We start from the raw sequence: 22,119 nt of genomic DNA, 5'->3' as shown, positions 1-22,119 counted from the left end.
ACGTGATATCCAGAAATGAGAGTGTGCTAGGATAAAACAGGATAGGCGAAAGAGAGAAAAACTCTTCAAGTACATCAAATCTCTATACATACATGCCTTGGCAGACTGTGTAGTAGGAAAAAAAGAAATTCTGTCTATTTTAAGAATTAGAAATGTAAAAAATTTTCCTCTTAGTTCACTTTGGCTCAGAATACCATGCAGGGCTGCATTAATGAAGATTAAGCATATTTAGAGAGAATAATTCAAAAAAAAAAACCTTAATTCAACAGGATATAGATGAATTCCCAGATTTATTGAAATCATTTGGAGTTGAATAAATTAAGTAGGAGTCACAAATCATTTGTCACTGGTATTTTTGATTCTCTACCTTAAATTGAAACCCAAATAACACAAACTATTAATTCTGTGTGAGGTTCTGATGAGATACGGGTACACATTTTGATATTTCTTTCCAATGGATGACATTCCTTTTAACCTTTTTTTCACCTCTTTTTGGAACAAAAGAATTACAATGACAAATGCAAATGTGTGAATTCTTATAGTCACTGGCTGGCTGACAGGAAAACATGGTTTTATATATCTGGCACCCAAAAGTCACATAACTCATTATCCTGGAGAAGGTTAAAAGCAGGTGAGCAGAGACTACTAGGAATGTAAACACCCAGAAGGCAGGAACTATATTATCTTTCCGCTTACGCTTGTATGTGTGATCACAATTAAGGTTCATATGACTGTAGTATGCTACTTAGCCTAAAATGAAAGGGGGATGATTTCTATAAAAACCATTATTCCTGCTTTAAATAATTTAATCACAGAAGAGGAGGAGGAGGAGAAGCAGCAGCAAGCATTGAGCTTTCACTACATACATTCTATGGACTAGGCTCTGTGTTAACCATATTCACACACATTGTTCTGTTTATTTCTTTACCCCCCAAAACACAAAACCCCTTCAGGGCATCACTATTTTTTTCCCCATCTTACAAAAGGGAAAACTGAAGCTGCAGAGATTAAGCAATTTTTCCAAAGTCTAAAAACTCATTAATGACAAAGTCAGAATTTGAATTAGACAGTGAGTCTAGCACCCATGCTTACAACTGTTGCTGCAACGATGACACTGCTGGGTCCCTGTCCATTTTTCTCAATTAAATTAAACCTAATTTCATTGCAAAAAATTTTACAAGGTTGTCAATAGATGGATCATTTAGCTTTGCCTCCTGCTTGGCTCAGTGACTTCCAAGCATCCCTCAATCTCCCTCTTATTTAGTCAGAAACATTGACTGATACTCCATATGTTCCAGATTAGTATTTGGGGTACACTGCACCTCTAAGCTTGACCAAGGCCTTGGTCAAGTCCCCCCGGGGCACTTCTTGCCACCTTGGGGTGCTCCCCTGGGGAGAGACACGCACCCTGGGAGGGAGCCCAGGGCTCCCACACCATCTGTGTGATTCCTCAGCAGGACCAAGTGATTTGCTGGTAGGCAAAGAACCCTTCAGATACTGGCTGATGGTTTCGTAATGCTAAAAACAACACAATGATTTGGAAGCTTGCCTCTACTAGTTCTCAGAAGGCCAGCAGCATCTCCATAAGGTCAGTATAGAGGAAGAGGCTGGGCTAATGAACAGAGGAGCTGCTTTGGCATCCGCGGAGCTGAAGAGCAGCTGTACTTCTTCCCTGTCTTAAGTGCACACTGCCGTGGCATCTAACTGCATTAACGAGTTTCCTGGGGATTGCAACTGGTGCTGTAGAGGGCTTGTTAAACTGGGGTTCAGAAACCCTTCCTTCTGAAATGTTGTACTCTGGTTCCCAATGGTGAGCTCTGCTGCCAGTGCCATGTGGGTCTGCCCTGCAGCATCCAGTGATCATCCACAAACACGGCTCACTCCTGCCCCTCACTGCCCAGGCCTGGCCCTTACCATCTCCCAGACGAACATGACCCCTTCTCCTTGGACTTGCTAGGTGGGCTGAACCCGGTGTGTGCTGCTGAACACAACCCTCCTGGGGGAAGGAGGAAAAAAGAAACAAACAAAAACAAAAGACAGAAAAAAAAAAAAAACCTGTTTCTAGTTGAAGCCAATCAATGTTTCATCTTCCACAGTGAGAACAAGGACCTGAGCTTTCACTCAAATTCAGATGCACTGTGCTTTAAAAATTAAGTAACCCCTTCCCCACTTTTAAGTGGCAGAAGCAGCAAGTTGCCAGACGATCCTAGAAAATATCAAGCCAAGTGGAGGCATGCACCTGATTATTAGAAATAAGGCTGAGGAAAGCCACTGCTTCTAGATTGGGGACTTTTGTTGTCCAGCAATAACCTGGCTGCTGAGCTGGGCGAGCAGGCCTGTGTTCATGGAGTCTGACAGCCGCCTGATAGTCTCACCTACATTTGCTTTTTAATCCAAAGCAGCCTTCCCATAATGTTCATTTCTTTCCTGCCAGCACTCTTTTAAGCTGAGGTGGGGAAAATTAAAAGCTACTAATTCCTTGGTGAAAAGATCAAAAAAGTACCCAAAAGGCAGCTAAGGGGACTTTTTGTCTCTTTAATTGCTCTCTTTTCCGTTTGACTGCTCCCTTGTAATTTTTTTGTTTTTACATCTTTTGCTCCAAGTGCCGAAAACCTCCCTTCTCTTGCATTTACAATAAAGCCGGTTGAAGGAGGGTGTGACGCAAAGAGCTGAACTTGGAAATGATCTCAATGACTTGACTGAGGGATGGTGAGAGCATCTTCCCATCCCACCTTCCCAGGGCTGCACATGGGGCATCTTTATAAAACAAGAGGGAGCCAGCTTGCTTGGGCCATCGGTCAAATCCTGCTTTAGAGGCCAAGTTTGATGAACAATGAGCTCTATTATTAACAGTAACTCAGAAGCCAACTTTTATTTTCTTTTTCTTTTTATTTATTTATTTATTTTTTTTGAGACAGAGTTTTGCTCTTGTTGCCCAGGCTGGAGTGCAGTGGCACGATCTTGGCTCACCGCAACCTCTACCTCCTGGGTTCAAGGGATTCTCCTGCCTCAGCCTCCCGAGTAGCTGGGATTACAGGCATGCGCTACCACGCCCAGCTAATTTTATATTTTTAGTAGAGACTGGGTTTCTCCATGTTGGTCAGGCTGGTCTCGAACTCCCGACCTCAGGTGATTCACCCGCCTTATCCTCCCAAAGTGCTGGGATTACAGGTGTAAGCCACCGTGCCCAGCCTATTTTTATTTATTTATTTATTTTGGACACAGGGTCTCATTCCGTCACTCAGACTGGAGTGCAATGATGCAATCATGGCTTATGCACCTTGACCTCCCATGCTCAATTGATTCACCTGCCTCAGCCTCCCAAGTAGCTAGGTGTGCCCCTTCACACCCAGCTAAGTTTTGTATGTTTGGTAGGGACAGGGTTTTGTCATGTTGTCCAGGCTGGTCTTGAACTCCTGGACTCAAGCCATCTGGCCTCCCAAAGTGCTGGGGTTATAGGTGTGAGCCACCACGACCAGCCCAACTTTTAATTCTAAGGAAACTTAGGGCCAATGCAGGAAACTCCTAATCTTTTCTGTGATTTTCATAAATTCTAAACTCTATGAGGCCTATAGCCTGAGTTTAGAATGGCCATATACTCACCTGATCACTTTCATTTATTGTTTATTTTTTCAGCAAACGAAGTTGCAGTACCTCTGTTAAACTTGCTCTCAGCTATAGGGCTAGACTCTAAGGAGGCAGTAAGTAAGAAAGGAGAAGAATGAATGCTCTCTCCAATCACAGGGATCATAAGCTTATTTCTTGCCTACTTCCTTCACATATTATTTTGGCTTTAATACTGTAGTACCTTTATTATTATTTACTTAATATTTTTTCTTTGTATTAACACATTTTGCTCCAATAAAGGTATTTGGAAATTTTGCATCACTATTTTGTAACATGGAATTTACAAGACCTTGTCTCTATGTCTTAGGGCCTAGGCTGGAGTGCAGTGTTGCAATCATAGCTTCCTGTAAATTTGACCACCCAGGCTTAAGCCATCCTTTTACCTCAGCCTCCCAAGTAGCTATAACTACAGGTGCATGCCACCACACCCAGCTAACATGTGCATTTTTTGTAAAGATGGTGGTTCACCATGTTGCCCAGACTGGTCTTGAACTCCTGAGCTTAAATGATCCTCCCACCTCAGCCCCCCAAAGTGCTTGGATTACAAGCATGAGCCACCGCAGCAGGCCTGTAACATAGGGACATTTTAAGTGCTATTTGTGATATAAATAGAAGGTAACAGCAAGAACAAATAATAAAAATGTCAAAAAAAATAAATAAGTGGCAACAAAAGTGTTGACAAATTCTTACAAAAATACTATTGCCAGTGTGTTATGTAAGTGTAGTTGGGTCTCAGTATTTGCAGTAATTATGTTTTACAATGTCAGCCAGGGTGAACACTGAATTAGAGAATACTGAATCATTGCTGTTAGGGGAAACACAGAATTAGGTGCCTGTGAGTCTCTGGGCACAACATTTTTATCAATTAATTATTACATAGCTTTGTTGTATGTGAGCTTCTGTTTAAAGACACCATATTTAATATGCAATGCTGATTCATTAACAGTGAACTCATGGCCAGCAGCACTGCAACTCAGGCCTGAACAAAACTCATCCAACACATGTATTTCCTCCGTAAGGCACATCATGGCTTTCTTGTGCTTAGGATCACCAGACAGCACTCAAGCAATATGCTCAGGGGCCATTTTAAACAGCAAAATCACCAACAAAAAGTACACAAATGTGGAAAACATGGCACTAAATAGGCCATGAAAGGACACTTGTTTACGATATGAGAGCTGACACAATAAGGCAGAGTGTTGCCTTGTTTGGCTCCAGCTGGGACTGTGCACGTTGGGCAACTCAAGATTTTTACTGCTCTGTGCATGCCTGCAAATGACTGTGAGAGCACTGTGGGTTTTGATTTCAGGTTACAAATAAATTTAAGTGAGTTGGCAAATTAGCAAGTAGGGGATCCAAGAATCACAAGGATCGACTGTTATGAAGTAAGACATGCTAGGATCAAACAGAGGCTTTCTCCTTGACAAAGTAAGAAGAGCTGATAGAGTGTAATCAGTGAAAAATATTTGTGCTGTGTGATTCAGTGCTTCTTAATGCCAAGTGTGTAAACCACCTAGAGTCACCCGGAGTGTCACCAGTGTTGTTTATTCCATGCTTTGGGAAATTCTCCCTTCTCTCTACAAATTTGGGATATTTAAGATTTGCCATGAGGCAAATGGAACTTGATCGTGGCCTTATTAGAACATTTGGTGCATTGAAAAATGGCTCAACACTGTTCGTGGCCAAATGTAACAGTGGCTGTGTTTCCTTCCTCCCTCCCCACTACCCAGCTCCAGCTGGTTGTAGCCTTCTCTAAAGTTGTGCTGGGAACAGGACAGAATTTTTCAGCAGTATCCATAGGAGATGATTGCAATGCCAGGGCTTATCTAAAATGTTACAGAAAGCCTTTCTCTCTGAGCCTTGTTTGTTCTGGTATGTTACTTGACTCAAACACGAAGAGGGGAGCCACTGACTGATACATATCCTAAAACTCAGTTATTTAAGTAGTTTTGCCTTAGATAATGTGATTCTAAGTTAGTGAGTGCCAAGACTACAAAGGAAGGACAGATCCTAATAAAGTCACTGTGTATAGGACAATATGAAGTAACATGTTCTCATTTCTCACCCCACCTAATTTTGTGAAATTTTAGACACCATAGAAGTGCATTTTGGGATCTCACAATGAATGGTCAAGGTGACTGAGGATCCTCCACCACTCCTCTCACCTAACCCCATTGAAATCTAGAGAGGTTCTTGGTTGGTAGGACAATAAATATATCTTTTAATACTATCTCTGTTGTTTGGTTGCTTCTTGGTTGCAGTTGCTAAAGACTTTTTGTCAGTGGAGGCTGGAGTAATGAACAGCCTGTAATGGGTCCCTGTTGCCCAACACACTAGGCCTAAAATACCTTTGTGGCTGTTGGGAAAGGTCTTCACATTAGTCCCTACTTACAACATGCAGCACAAAACACCCTCCAGGAAGGAGGCAGAGCTACCGCTCACCACTGCTGGCCCGCTTGGTGTTTTAGAGGTTGTGTGCTGAGAATGCTTTTCTTTTCACTTTATGTTTAGGATGAAAATTTTCTTCCTTCCACCTCATTGCCATCATGATGTTCTGTACCACAATAAAGGACTCTAAAGAAACTCTGAACTCTGGGTGACAGCCTGATATGCGTTAATGCTGCTTACACCGTTAGCCAAGGACTAAGTAGAGAGCAAGTCAGATCAGACGTTGACAACTGGCAAGGTAAGATCTTACCATTACAGAAGGCATCCTGATGAAGTAAGATAGTTTTCAGATTGCTTCCCCAGACTAAATCTTGTGCAGTCACACACACACACGTGCACACACACACACACACACACGACTTTCAAAGAAAGGCATCATAAGCCTATTCTACATTTTCACCCAGATTAAGTATCCCATTTTGTAGTTATCATTTTAATTCCTTTTGTAGGAAAAATTGTGCTATACTGCTAACAATGATAAATTTTGCTGTTGACTATATACTATTGTGCTTATTCCTAGGGAAAAAAACCCAAGTGTTTTCTTCGTGAGACTGTGGGAAATCATTCTCATAAGGATTAAAGGACTATATGAAACTTAATTTTCTATCCCCTCCCACTAACACTCTTGCTGAAACCCTATTTTCTCACAACCATATGACTCTAGCAGGTACCGAGTTACTCTCCAGTTACAGGTTTACAATCCCTGTGCATACCACTGTCAGATAATCTCCTTTAAGCCATGCTCTGTATTTGTCCTGTTCAACACTCTGTAATGGCTCAGTGCCCAACACACTAGACCTAAAATACCTTTGTTGCTGTCAAGAAAGGTCTTCATATTAGTTCCTACCCTACTTGGCCAAACTTTTTCTTCTTTCAGAACACTTCTCCTCCACATAAATGGCTCTTGTTGGTTTCAGCAGAATCCATGCATCCATGATGTAGATTCATATCTCAGGGTTTTCTTTCCTCCCACCTCTTCAAATCTTTAGCTCACCAAGCTTTCTCTTTTTACTGTAGCCTACAAGGAGACTACCTTGATGGGTCCCTTGCAGCAGAGGCCAGCACATTTTTTCTATAAAAGGCTAGATAGCAAATATTTTACCCTTTGCAGTCCATGTGGTGCAACTACTCAACTCTGTCCACTGTGGCAGCAAGGAAGCAGCCAGGACCAGCCAATAAATGAATGGCATGGCTATGTTCCAAGAAAACATTATTTACAAAAACAGGCAACTGGTGGTTAGATGGCTCATGGACTATAATTTTCCAACCCCTATCCCACAGAATTCGGACAAGCACACACATGCTGTTACTTAATAATTTACTTACTTGCATTTTTTTTTCCGTGAATGACATGAAGAGCTAAGCTTTGGCTCACTGTTTAGAAATTAAGCCCCTTTTCCGACATAAGAAAAATAATAGTAAACAAGACCTAGCTAACATATAAGCACTTAACATATCACAAGCTCTTCTAAGATTTTTATATGCTTTATTTGATCTTCACAACAACCCTGGCTGTTAGGCACTGTTACTGTTATCTCTATTTTGCAGTTATACAAACTGGGACACTACAGAGAATTTCAAGTGAACTTTCTCAAAATCACACATGTAAAACGTGCCAGGGCTGAGATTCAAGGCCAGGGAACCCAAATACAAAGAGAGCATTGCTAACAAATATGTCGTACCACCTCCCAAACACTGATTGTATCAAATAGCACAGTGCTAGGCACATTACATCTTTTATTTCTAATACTTATTTATTAAAAAATAAATTAATTAAATGAATAATTTGCTTTTGAAAGTATACTTATTCATTGTATGAATTTAAATAATATAGGAAAAGAGAAAAAGAATACAAATCCATCATAATTTCCCCTTCCAGAGATAAGCACTATCAACATTGAGATTCCATTCTTTCCATTGCTGTCTTCTCTCTCCTTTGCTAATGTACACACCCAAAGCTGCCTCAGTGGACTTTCATTTGGTTGACTTAGATTAGCTCACACTCTCTGACTCCTCTGTAAAACATATAAACATATGCATAGCATGCAGCTTGTAGGCCAGTCTTTAATAACCCTCCCCCTTCTACTCCTGTAAATTGTGTTTATTCTCAAACTTATTTATGCCAGTTTTGTTTTAATCTAATTTCACAATTCAGTTAAATATAGCATGAACTCATAAAATAGTGTAAAAACAAAGTGTTTTCTTAAGTTCAGTCTTTTGAAAAACATTCAATGCATGCAAATTGCTACAAACAATGCTGTCAAATTAGGTATGGATACAACTGGAAAAAAATGATGGGGAACATGTAAACATCTAGAAGGAGTCAGGATTCAGACTTCTTTGTAAGCCTTTTAATTTCTTGCTCTATTTTAAAGAACTGAAATAGAAAATCATAGATGCTGCCTAACAGGAGTGGTTTACGCAAGAAAGAAACAATCCCACACTCAAAGGGAAAGGTTGGCCCTGCCCCTTAAGATCAGTGTAGCATAAGATTAATGAAAAAAAAAATATATATATATACATATATATGGTTGTTGTTGTTTTTTTTTTCAGACAGGGTCTCATCTGCTGCCCAAGCTGGAGTGCAGTGGTGCAACCATGGCTAACTGCAGCCTTGACCTCCCAGGCCCAAGCAGTCTTCCCACTTCAGACCCCAAGTAGCTGGGACTATAGGCATACGCCACCACGCTCAGCTAATTTTTGTATTTTTGTAGAGATGGGGTCTTGCCATGCTGCCCAGGCTGGTCTCGAACTCCTGGACTCAAGCAATCCACCTGCCTTGGCCTCCCAAAGCGCTGGGATTATAGGCATGAGCCACCATACCTGGCCTATTTCTCTATATTTAAGTTAAAACATTTGATATATATAGTCTGAATTTTATGACTCCTTGCTTTACTTTTTTAGTCCAACCATCACTTGATTTAGTCATACAGGATAAGAATGCTTCTCTTCTGTGTGTGTGTGTGTGTGGATTTTTTTTTCCTTTCACAGGACCACAATCATAATTCATATATTATTTTGTAAGCTTCTTTCACTTTACAATATATTTAGGAATTCTTTTTAATGCCATTAAATATTCTTCACAAATATTTATTCCTCCAAATTATTTTAATTGTAGATGTCATATTTAACCAATCCTCTTTGTTTTACATTTAGAATTTTCCATCTCTGCTCTTGAAAATGGTTCAAAATAATATTTATTTACTCAATAAACAGTCACTGAGCACCTATTTAGCTGCCAGTCACCATGATACAATTAACATTCATTGAAACATAATTTTGCACACTGTTTCTCTGGATAAATTCCTAGAAATAAACCTGCTGGGTCTAAGGTAACAGAATTTTAAACTACATCTGACTACACTGCATTGTATTCACTTGTATATGCCTGTTTCTCTCCCAGTCTCTGAGAATAGGGACCACGTCTTGTTTATTATTTTTTTTTAATCCGAGAACACTGAACACAGAATGTGCCCAGAGTAGGTACTCAGAAAATGTTTATTGAATCTTGAATAATGAACAGTCCTTGACTGAAGTACTTATTTACTAGAATTACAGATTTTTTTCCTAAACACTTCTAGTAAAGTCAATTAAAAATTATAACTGGCGTTTGTAACAGAAGGCAGAATAAGAGTCAAGACCCAAAAGTGAGTCCTGCTTTTGTCAGGAAGCTGAAGGCCCCAGTTAAACCTAGTTCTGCATTACCAGCAGTTTGGAGACTTATTTATCTGTACAAAATCTCAGGATATTTTTTTCCAACTGTGATGGGAAATTCTTAAGAGAGAAATTCCATCCGACAAGGGCCACACAACCTGGTTTCCTCCTGCTTACTTGTTGCAAGGTGGTCTTGTACGATCTCACACCCTGGCCAGGCACAGTGGCTCATGCCTGTAATCCCAGCACTTTGGGAGGCCGAGGCGGGCAGATCACCTGAGGTTGGGAGTTCCAGACCAGCCTGGCCAACATGGAGAAACCCCGTCTCTACTAAAAATACAAAATCATCTGGGTGTGGTGGTGCATGCCTGTAATCCAGCTATTTGAGAGGCTGAGGTAGGAGAACTGCTTGAACCCGGGAGGTGGAGGTTGCGGTGAGCCGAGATTGCGCCATTGCACTCCAGCCTGGGCAACAAGAGTGAAACTCCATCTCAAAAACAATAAAAATAAAAAAAAATCTCACACCCAAATAAACCCCAGTGCATTCCTTGGACCACTTGCAAATTGGGCAGCACTCACTGTCTTAACAGATGCACTGGAGGGAAACTATCATGGACATAGACAGTTTTAAGGATATGTTTTGAGAATTATTTCAGAGAAAACCATGGGCATGGGGACTCAGGCTTGCTGCTGACAGTCCTCGAAATTCCTACTCATCCACCATTATGCACAGAATCCACTGGTATGGCATTTCTGAGACTTTTGTCATCCCCTCTTGACCTAGTGATTGGATATTACCTATAGTTTCTTCTCATTACCTTGGAATTCTCAAATTCCATTTAATAAACCATCTTAGGCAACCCAGGGGTATCCATGTATGAATTAAATGGATGTTCATCTATTAGATATTTGCGTACCTTTTCCAGAGCTGACTATAAGAAAGACTCTCCCTAACGTAGCTGTTGAGATGATACATGGTGAGATGAAAAGGATAGTCCAATTAGCACCTGGGTCAATGCATCCACGTCTAGGTCTAAAGAAGACCATGGAGTAAGGGTAGGTGGCCAGATCCTTGGACTAATTTGGCAATGCAAGTAAACTCTAAGGGGTGTTAACTGTGATCTTGAGCATTGCCAGATAGATAGGCATACATCATATTTTATCTCAAGAAGCTGCCTTCAGGATATTTCATCCACCTGAATTAACTCCACCTGAGAATTAATTTTCCTTCCATCCTTCCTGCCTTCCTTCCTTCCTTCCTTCCTTCCTTCCTTCCTTCCTTCCTTCCTTCCTTCCTTCCTCCCTCCCTTCTTTCCTTCCTTCCTTCCTTCCTCCCTCCCTCCCTCCCTTTTATTATTGAGATGACAATTGTTTCTGGTTGGCAGCTGGAGCAGCTCTTTCTTGCAGCAGTGTAAGAACCAAGCTTTTGCTGTTGGCATGTGGGTCACCTGCATCTTCTAGGCATGCCCTTATATTAGTTAATTTGTTAGCTTGCTTGAATCACAGTCGAGAACCCTTCAGCTTTGGTTTGCAGCAATAAATTCAACTGACAGCTGAAATTTGGAACGCTCACTTAATATTGATTCTGAATGTAATAACAAGCGACATGACCTTTTGCATGGTGTAAAATATGGCCACCACAACATCTGTGCCACAGTTCTTGCTGTTTAGTAATATGCTGTAACAGCATGGAGCTGGCATTAAAGCTAAGCTTTATTATCAAGCAGATCACTCCATCTCTCTGACTTCATTTAAAAAAAAAAAATGCTTTCAGCTTCTGGAGCCGAAATCATGTCTAATACTCGTTGCCATTTTCAGGACCTAATTTACCCTGCAATAAGAGAGAGAATGATATCTGATGACCAAATAGCAGGACAGGAAAGAACAACAAGGGTAAGAAAGGCCACCCAACACCCCAAATTCCAAGAGACTTGAAAATGACACAATTATCCGTAACAGTAGCAGGGACACTAAGAATTCTCAATTGTAACCTCAGAAAATATCTATGAAGTTGATGTCATTTGGTGATTCCTACAAGATAGGAAAATATATTTTCTTTTCTCAGCCACCTCCCACCCCATAACCAAAATGATGATTACCAGTGGTACTTGCCCTAATGCCTGAGCATCATTCTAATTTAGCATCGCCCTAGGAAATACTAAACTAATTTTGCTAGGATGGATACAGGGATGTTTGCATCTGATTTACTCTCACTGTTTTTCTTTGAAGTCTTGATATCTTTAAAACATTCTCCAAGTAGGCAGAACATCAATTTGTGCACTTTAAAAAATCCAATTTAAGCAGGTTAAAAATTGTCAAAATAGTCTAACCATATTTCTCCAACAGAATTTTCACCCATGGAGCACACACACGCACAAGTGCTAAACTTGAAAGCATTCTATCATTTCAATATATTCCATGGCTCAGATTGGCTCTTGCTTGGTGAGCAGTGAGAATTTAAATCTCTTTATCACAAGAGACAGATCTTGAGTCTGAAACAATATAGCATCTTTTTTTCACTGCTCTGATATTTTGACTCTGTTTGGTTGAGCCATTTCTGGAGGGTACAAATACAAAGTTTTAAATCCTATTTCTCTGGAGGAAAGAAAAGAATTAAATCATATTTAGGAAGTCTCCTTCCGTGTAAAATATACTTCCAAAATAAAAGACCTGTCAGTAGTTTCAAGGAGGTTAAACATATGGAAAACTGAGAATGATTTTATTTGTTCTTCTGGTTAACAGAATACTGATTCTATTTAACATGCAAGCCTGGCTATTATAGGTGCTTAAACTTGGCATGGTGACAATCTATATGAAGCAAACTATTAATAGGGTGCTTTTTGTATTATAAACTGCAAAAAAAAAAAAGTGGGTCTGATACTTGGTAAGTGTTTTATTCAAAGAAAATGTCGGGCCTGGTATGTAATTGAAAACGTCAGACTTCAAAGTCCTAACATAAAATGAGAGACGTTGGCCTGTACCCTTTCCCCAGGGAAACCTAGGAGAATGCCCACTGGGATAACTTCCACAATGAATAGAGAGCCATGCTGCCTAAAAAAGCTAATCAAGCCATAAGTGTGATGTCCTGACAGTGATACATTGGTCAGAGAAAAAAGCTCACCCAACTGACATGCTTTTAGGTAGATTTCCAGAACTGACCTGTAGCTTTCACCCATAATCTCTGCCACTTTTCTCCATTAAATTCCAGCAATTATTATAATATTTTTGATATATTATTTTCTCAAGTGGTATTCATCTTAGGAAAGTTCAGAAATACTGAAGACCACTCCTAAATTCCAGGGAACACATATTAATTTATAAAGACCAAGTTTATTATTCATGCAGAATCATGTGGGTAAAATGTGATTGGATTCTTTTATTGACAGCAGCCCACAACAGATGGCTGAAATGCCACTTTCATTTCAGGAAGAAAGGAAGCTTTCACAGAAAAAAAGGAAGCCTGGAGTTGCAAGGTAAGATCATCCTTAATTATAAGTCCCAGATACTGTATGGCCACCATATTTATATAATTAGAAAGCGCATTTCAAACTAGGGCATTCAGATACGTAGCTCACCCTCAACAGCAAAACACACGTGGCGCTAGGTTAGAGGGTCTGTGAAGGGGAGCTGGAACCAGCGAATCAAAAACATTTCAGCTTTAAGATGAGTTTTTGGCTCTGAGTTTAGAATGAATCAATCCTTAAACTTGGCAAGCAATAATTAATTCCAGCAGTGTATCACTCATCTGTGTAATGGCTGCCCCCTCAAATAGAGATCTTCTAAAACTCTCCCTGGTGAAATCAGTGAAGCCATCAGATGCAGCCATATGTTCAAAGCTCAGAGAGGATTGGTCATGAGACAGTTGCCTATGAATTGAGATGTTAACTGCCCAACAAAATTTTAGTAGCGTAGGATGAGAGCCATAGAATTGTTTCAATTGTTACCAAGAATGCAAAGGAGCAAACAAGCAAAAACAAAATAACAAACAAAACCGTACTCTTCTTCAAACATTTAAATCTACTATTTTTCCTTCCTTTTTGAATTAGTACTTGACTTGTTCTCTAAGATACTGGGGTAGCTTTGTTGCTAGCACCTACTGAGTCCAACGGAAAAGATAAAATGACTAGAAAAAAAGTGAACACACAGACAAGGTAAATAGGCACGAATTGGATTATTCCAACATCCTCTGCTGAGGTAGGATTCAAAACTAATCTGATTATATGAATATTAGGATCCACTAAGTATCTTTCTGCAGCAATTACCAAGCTTTCACACATAAAAGAGGGCATTTTCTTTAGTGCTGGGCTAATCTATCGAGTGTTTAGCTTCAAACTAAAAGTTGAGAGAGAGAGACTGATTGAAGTAGCCTTACAATGTAGTGATGTTGCTTTCTTTTTCTCTCTTCTCTCTCCCCTCTCCTTTCTTCTTTTATTCTCTTCTTTCTTCTCTTCATATTAAATCTCAGGTTATTTTTATTCCTTGAGTGCATTGAAACATTTTCTGATACACAATTTTTGCCTCCTTTAAATTCTAATTTTGGGCTTTACAACTTGGAACCTGCCAAGAAAGCTGTACTATCCTCTCTCAGTCATGGTCCTGCCCAGTGGGACCAACAGCCCTCAAACCCTCATTTTAAGCTTCCCTCTGAGTCTTAGAGACCCAGGATTCAGTATACAGATAACCAAAGCTGTTCAGAAGTTTACTGTGTTGTATCCCGTTTACTCTTCCAGAAGTTAGATTTCTTTTTAATGAAAAGCAAACAAATGGCAGACTTACGTAACAGACCCTACAGGAAGACCACATTGACACTGGATAATAATGCTGTGAGTCAAAACTCCATAAAAATTTTAGGCATGCATCTTACAGAGGAAGTGCAACGTGGTGGTTACAAGAGCAAGTTCTGGTTCAAATCCCACATCTGCCACTTCCTAAGTAAGGAATGAAGTTAGTTTACCACTTTTGCTTAAACATTGGAAAAAGAATATCAGTAGTACCTATTGTTGCACTAAGGTTGGTATAAAAAGTCAAGACAAAGCTCCTAACATTGCTTAGGTGGACTGGTTCTTATCACTTCTCCAGAATCACTTTGGACCTTGCTTTCCTTGGCTGCAGCCATCCATAACTTCTCCTTGTTCCCCACTTGTCTAACTTGCCAGCTGTCTAACTTGCCATAGAGTCATGTATATCCTGCTTTCCTTGTCTGGAATACTCATTCTTAATCACTAAGCCTTTGCTGTTCTGCCCAATTGATTCCCACGACTACATCACTCCCTCTTCCAATCCTTTGAATGGATTCTCCATGAGGTAGGGGCTGTGCCTACCTTTGTTCATCATTCTTTCCACAGCCAGGACTGGAGAGCGTGACACATAGTAAGAACTCAACAAATATTAGTGCTATCCTGATGCAATGTGTTAGGTCCTTGGAGCACATGTTGGGAAAATAAACTTCTGGCAGATGGGATCACTAGACACTGGGAAGACAGAAAGTAGCTTTGAATTTCCCATGTGAACATTCTAGCCATACAATTGTGAATTTAGTGAACAACAAACCCTGTCTTGACTGGGGAAAAAAAACTAGCAAACTTCAGGTATAGACCCACACCAAGCTCTAATAATCCCACAGGCATCCTGGGTTCACTGGGCATTGTCTTGAAAGCCATCCCGCAATGGACACAATCCTTGTATTCATAGGCAATAGTCTGGGTATTACTATTCAAGTTTGATCATTTCTCTGCAAGTCCAGTGGCTAAATACATATTTTAATTGAGCCCAGGAGTGTTGATTTGCAGACATAGTATAGAAAAAAATCACAGGAAAAATGGGAAGTTGAAGGAGCCTTTTACCTTTGAATGGAATATGATACTTACAAAACATCAATAACAATTTTCTATTGGGGAAAAGCCTGCGGCAAGAATAACCAGTTTAGTTTTTAAGTGGCGACTGGACAGAAAAACAAGAAAACAAAACTGCCATAGTAAGCCAGGTAAGGTAGTTTAACTGGATAAAATCCAATGCAATTGGTTTTCTGTGATGTTAACATACAGAAATTATCATTAGCCAATGAAAAGGCCCCAATGTCCAAAATGATGTTAAATGTTATCATGGTGACCAAAATGTAACTACATACATTCAATAAAAAATAAAATGACCAGAGTGAGTGAGGATGAAATATTATCAGTTAAATGGCACAAAACTTACACTGACGAGGTTCACACATGCATGAACCACATCTCTAAGTGCTCCCCAAACAACCAGATTGTTATTGACAATCTGTGTGCAAAGCACCGTAGTCATCACTATCATTTGCCTTCAATAAACTTGTCTAGATGAGCTGCCCCATGACAGAGATGTCAATAAAAACTAAACAGAGTATAAAAACTGAGAGCATTAAGAGGTGGATCATGAAAGTTACCTTTTTAAAAAGGAGATTCCATAGTTTTCAACATCAACTGAACAACTTTCTGTTGATTTAACTGTAAAGTAACACTATTTCAGATTTTTGATACCCAAAACAGAGCTGCTGTTTAGCAGATGGGGGGAAGAAAGTGACCATGAGCCGCACCCTCCAGAATCTTCCTCCTTCTTATCTATACATCCCGTCTCCCAAGTTACAGGGAACAGAGGCTGAGAACTTCCAATAACAGCTAACATTTATTGAGAACTTACTCTAAGATAGGCATTGTTGCAAGAGCTTTACATTTATTATCTTACTTAATCATCACAAGAATCTCATGAGAAAGGCATGGCTAATGTTTCCATTTTATAGAAGAGGGACACTGAGGCTCAGGGAACTTAAGTAACTCCTCCCAGGTCACACAGTCAGTGGCTTTGTTGGGATGTAAATTCAGGCAGTCTAACTTAAGAGCTTGGGATCCCCACCACCACTCTCTACCACTTCATAACCATTATGAGCTCCTGATGGTTGAGATCATCCTGGAAACATCCCAAATAAATAAAACAAAGCTTCTAAGGGCTTTGGAGGCTCCACAGGAAGCCCAAATGTGGCCCTTTCATAGATCGTTAAGTCTTATATGGAGTGTTTGCACATAACAAACGTTTTCCTAATAATCTACATTTTTTTTTAAATTCCAAGGCACTAATGGGGGATGTCACTAAGTTTGGTGGATTTTCAATTGTTTAAAAATAAACCTTACCAACATTCTTAACCTTTCTAGTGGGCTTTCCCATTGCTTGATTCTATAGCATATAATCATCACATAAAGAACTATCTACTTATGTGGAAGCAAGAAAGGGAAAACAAACCAATGGAAAACACAAACATAGGCATGTTTGTTGTTTCATACTGAGGGTTATTTAGTTTGGATAATAAATCATTACAATGAATGTCAACACAGCACAGGGGAACTGGAGTAGTTAGTTGCATATGCTAATGGAAGACGCGCATTACTAATAAGGGAGAGAATGAACAACTCTAGCCACATGCTAGTTATCACTGCAAATCTCAAGACAAGCCACGTTCACATTGAGCATATGACTGCTGTATGACAGTTCAGGCAAATATTCACATGTCAACAGCAATAGCTCCCATACTCCATCCAAGACTACTGAAGAGTTTAAAAATAAAGCTCTCCTTGTCATGCACCAAGACGTCAAGCTTAAACACATCTGCCAGTCAAAGGGATTTTGCCAGTCTTTTACCCCCACAAGTGTGGTCTACAGACTTCAAGTATATCAGAGTTCAAAATACAAAGAACTGGAAGGTTATCCACAAGTAAGTCCTGCAGCCTCTTCCTCTAAAATGTTTTAAATCCTGAGATTCTCTGCCTCTCTATTGCCACTAAGTGATCATAGTCTTAATAATAAACTACAGCAGTAGCCTCTTCTCTTTTCCCTATTATTCTTTTGCTTCCTTTCTATCTAGCATAAAATATAGTGATTTTCTTTTATTGTGTTAAAGTATATGTAAGATTTATATTTCTAATCATATTTAGGTGTACAATTCAATGGCATTAAGTACATTCACACTGTTAGGCAGTCATCATCACTATCCATCTCCGGAGCTCTTCTGTCTTTTCAAACCAAAACTTCATACCCATTAAACAATAACCCTGCAGTCCATCATTTCTCTAGTGCTTGGTAACCACCATTGTATCTTCTATGTCAATGAATCTGACTACTCTAAGATGTCTCATTTAAGTAGAATCATACAATATTTGTCATTTCATGTCTGGTTTTTTTCAATTGGCATAATATCGTCAAGGTTCATCCATGTTGTAGTATGTGTCAGAATTCCCTTCCTTTTTAAGATTGAATAATATTTTGTGGTATGTGTATGCCACATTTGTGTATTCTGTCATCTGTTGACCAACACTTGGGTTGCTTCCATCTTTTGGCTATTGTGAATAAAGCTGCTATGAACATGGGTGTACAAATATCTGTCTGAGTCTTTGCTTTTTCATTTTGACAAGTATACATACAGAAGTGGATTTGGATCATATGGTAATTGTATGTTTAATGTTTTGAGGAACCACTACACTTTTTTCCACAGCAATGATATCATTTTATATTCCCACCAGCTATGCTTGAAGGTTCTAGTTTTTTTGTTTTTTGTTTTTTGTTTTTGTTTTTGTTTTTGTTTTTGTTTTTGTTTTTTTGAGATGGAGTCTCACTCTGTCTCCCAGGCTGGAGTGCAGTGGCACGATCTTGGCTCACTGCGACCTCCGCCTCCCAGGTTCAACCGATTCTCCTGCCTCAGCCTCCTGAGTAGCTGGAATTACAGGAATGCATCACAACAACCAGTTAAGTTTTTGTATTTTTAGTAGAGATGGGGTTTCACCATGTTGGCCAGGCTGGTCTCAAACTCCTGACCTCAGGTGATCTGCCCGCTTCAGCCTCTCAAAGTGCTGGGATTACAGGCATGAGCCATCATGCCTGGCCAAGCGTTCTACTTTCTCCATATCCTTGTAAACACTTATTTCCTATTTTTAAATTCTTTTGATAATAGCCATTTGAATGGATGTAAAAATATACTTTGTAAAGACATAAATTGAACTAAGAAACATCCTTCGATGGCTTCTAATTGCACTTTTGATAAAATAATAAACTCTGCCATGGCTACAATGCCCTGTGTGATCTGTTATCTGCAGGAGTCTCTTTAATTCCATATCATCCCACTGTGTCCCCTTGTTTTGTGCTAGATATGCTTAGCTCCATTTAATGCTCTAAATATGTAAAATTCTTCCCCAGCTTAGAATACTCGCACATATTAATTCCTTTGCCATGAAAGCTCTTTCCCTCTCTATTTTCAAGGTGATCTTCGCCTCACCCTCTCTGAGCTTAAATACCACCTGGTCATCAGCTGATCCAGTGGCTCCCCTCATCGTGATTTCTTCTCTCTTCCTGCTCTTTTTCCACATAACACTAACATAAATATTCAGTTATAATATTTTTGCTTGTTCATTTATTTTATTGTCTCTCTCGCTCTGTGTTTCTAGGGATAAATCCTATGGGAAAAGAGCCCAGATCTTGCCCACTGTTGCAACAGTGTTTGCTTGATCCCCAAAGTCAAACAAAATGCCAGGCACACAGTAGGTCTTCAATACATATCAATTAAGTTTACAAGCGATTTACAGAAAAATGCAGACCTGTGAAGAGTATATGGTAGCAGGCACCATGATAACATGACAACATCACTCGGTTCTGAGAAACGGTTAGAAAGAATGTGTCCGGTGCATATATTCATCAGCCCTGGCAACAGGCTCTGTGCATCTTCGGCCTGAAAAAACCACACATCTCAATAACAATGGGATCAATTTTGACATTAACATGAAGATTACCAAAGCCCAAGAGATACATTTAAATTCACCGAGCTCCGCGGCAGATAATATAAAAGCTCTAACTTGCTCTCTAGAAACAAGAAACTTTCATTTATGGCTTCCCAGCTCGTGCTAATCCTGCCCATTAGGCCCAAATATTGCATTTTACACAGGATGCAAGATCATACAAGAGACTGATGTAATACTTAGGCACAAAACCAGCTGGCAGATTTAACACTGAAATCCCCTTTATTCAGAAGGTACAAATCAAGCCCATGATGCCTTTTTTGACAGATTCCTGCATGTTCCTCATTATGGATAGATGAAAGAAGACAACTGCACCTTCTGGGGCACAACTCTAACCCCCTACATTTGCATACCCAGTCATTTGTAAACGGAAAGAAACACATCCCTGCATTTGCCCAGAGGTAAATGTTTACTCAGAAAGGTGACTTCTGACATTGACAATAATGTCAGTTTTCCATCTGCATATTTTAAGGTAATGCATCCTCCCTTTAAGTGCTTTCTGTTCAGCTTCTTGATTTTGCTCTTTCAGTGAGCATAGTGACACCCAGACCTCTAGGTCTCAATTTGAATAACTTTCTGGGAGGAGTGAAAAATGCAATAAGGCTTCTCGCCAGCCCAAGGACAGGCACTCGGGTTGCAGAAAAGTGAGAACTGAGACTGTAGTCCTTTCATCTTCCTTACCCCACCATACTCAGCTTGCTAAGGGCTAAAAGGCTCACCTCTGGCTGGGATGAATCCTTCTCTAAAATGCGGTATATCCCTGGAGATCTCTCTGGAACATTTGCTCAGGTAGCTGAGCAGTTCATCAGCATAGCAATTTGCCCAGTCAGCTCCATCCATCAGAGCACAGGAGTGTGTCTGGCAGAGGGGAGACTCAGGGGAGAGCTCCCCGTGGGCAAGTAGGGAAGGCACATTCATTCAGAGATCATAAATATGCATCTTGGCCCTGATCTTCTCTGCATACGGGTGAGATAGACTGGAGACAGTAAAGAGTCAATCCTCACCGGCCCACCGTCTCCAAGTGCCCCTGTTCCACCTAAGAATGCGCTCTATTTAGATCTAAAGAGGCAGGTAAAAATTTGCCACATGTAACTCAATGCACTGTCTGAAACACAAAGGCAAGAGTGGGAACTCTCTCTAGCTTCCAGATCACAGAGCTTACAAATCATATTCAATAGAGGTCTCTTTCTTGAGAAGCTACGATTTGCCAGGTGAGATATGACAATAAGACAGGCTTTCTCGCTCCTTGGAGAGCTGACAATCTAGTCAATTTAAATTAAATTGCTAAGTTAATTTAAATAGGATATAAGAAGCACTATGATGGAAAAAACAGATGGTGTTCTCAGAGCAGGGATGAGAAACCTTACTTAACTGTGGGTGGTAGGGGGAAAGGGAGGGTCACTGAAAATTTTTCAGAAGTCAAATTGGACTAGGACATAAAGAATGGATAGCAGCATGTAGCTTAAAATTGGGGTATAAGCAGTGGAGGGAAGACTCAGCAGTCTCCCAAATTTACCCCTAACAATACATTTTTTTTTTTCTCTTTGTCACAGCTGGAATGTAAAGTTGAGAATTTTTCAGCATCTCCCTGTCTGCCAGATCCTATCTGAGATGCCTACGCTAAGAAGCCAACACAGAGACACGCAATGCACACTATCAGCAGGAGTGGCTTGGAAATTCTGACTTGTATTGATTGAGACACCTTCCCACGAAGAAAGATGGGATTAGTAATAAGTTGCTTGTCAGTTACTCATTGGGTTCTTTGCCAGGCAAGGATGAGAGGGCTAAAGTTGAAAAAATCAAAGAAAGAAAAAGGAAAAAAAAATGCTCACTGTAAATTAATGCTTGTCAAGCTCAACAAGTTGGAGAGCGGGAGGAAGGCTTAATTAAAGTAAACAGACACTTTAAAGTGAGGGAAGTTCAGCCTACCTAGAAGAAAAATTCTAGGTATTAAAACAAATTCATGAAAAGTTAGAAGCGTGCACTGCCATTTATCATTTATTCAAGGCATAAGTGGTAATGAAGTTAGCAAACTCTCCCCAGATTTGATGTTAGAATGACTTTGGTTCTTAGACAATGCTGGGCAATTGAAGACAATTGAGCTTGTGTCTGTGAACAGCATCTTTTTTTCTTTTCTTTGGCTTTTCTATTCCCCGCCCCACCAGAAACATTACACTACTAATAATACAATCTTCATTCAGCAGGCAGTGGCTCAGTATCTCAGCTGGTTGCAGTGCTTGGGGACATTTGACATTTGCTGATTGCTTGGGAGCTTGAGGCTGCCGTTTGAAACTCTCAGCATAAAGAATCTAATGTGAAGGAATGAAATGACTTAGACTTGTGAACTGGGAAAAGCCTGTTGGTAAAAGTTGTGCTCTCTATGGTCCACATAGGTAAGAAATAAAAAGACCACACCAGACAGGATGGAATATGAACCAAGGTATCCCAAGTATTACTTCTTAAAAGATCTTTTAAAGCATTCACTTGCTTTGACCACATTTTTCTCTAAGCAGTGAGCCTTGCACCAGCTGCCTTCAGCAAGAGAGCTGGAATACACTCTTGTGAATTTGAGAGCCAATATTTAATA

General features: G+C 40.0%; 1 protein-coding gene and 1 long non-coding RNA gene across 44 annotated transcripts in view; one reads left to right on the top strand and one right to left on the bottom strand.

The window, feature by feature from the left end:
- The window catches only part of TENM2 (teneurin transmembrane protein 2), a 1,282,302-nt gene that overhangs the window by 476,108 nt on the left and 784,075 nt on the right, over positions 1–22,119 (bottom strand). The window lies entirely within an intron of this gene.
- Positions 13,775–21,266, top strand: LOC134758609 (uncharacterized). 2 transcript variants are annotated; one of them, XR_010133986.1, is made up of 3 exons: positions 13,775–17,461; positions 19,800–19,933; positions 21,086–21,266. It is a non-coding gene; the product is annotated as an uncharacterized lncRNA (long non-coding RNA). The 2 variants fall into 2 exon arrangements; XR_010133985.1 differs by having other exon boundaries at positions 19,800–20,004.

The sequence above is a fragment of the Gorilla gorilla genome, chromosome 4, assembly GCF_029281585.2.
Source record: "Gorilla gorilla gorilla isolate KB3781 chromosome 4, NHGRI_mGorGor1-v2.1_pri, whole genome shotgun sequence".
NCBI lineage: Eukaryota > Metazoa > Chordata > Mammalia > Primates > Hominidae > Gorilla > Gorilla gorilla.
The sequence above is the reverse complement of the archived record's forward strand: the minus strand, read 5'-3'. Positions and strand labels throughout refer to the sequence as shown.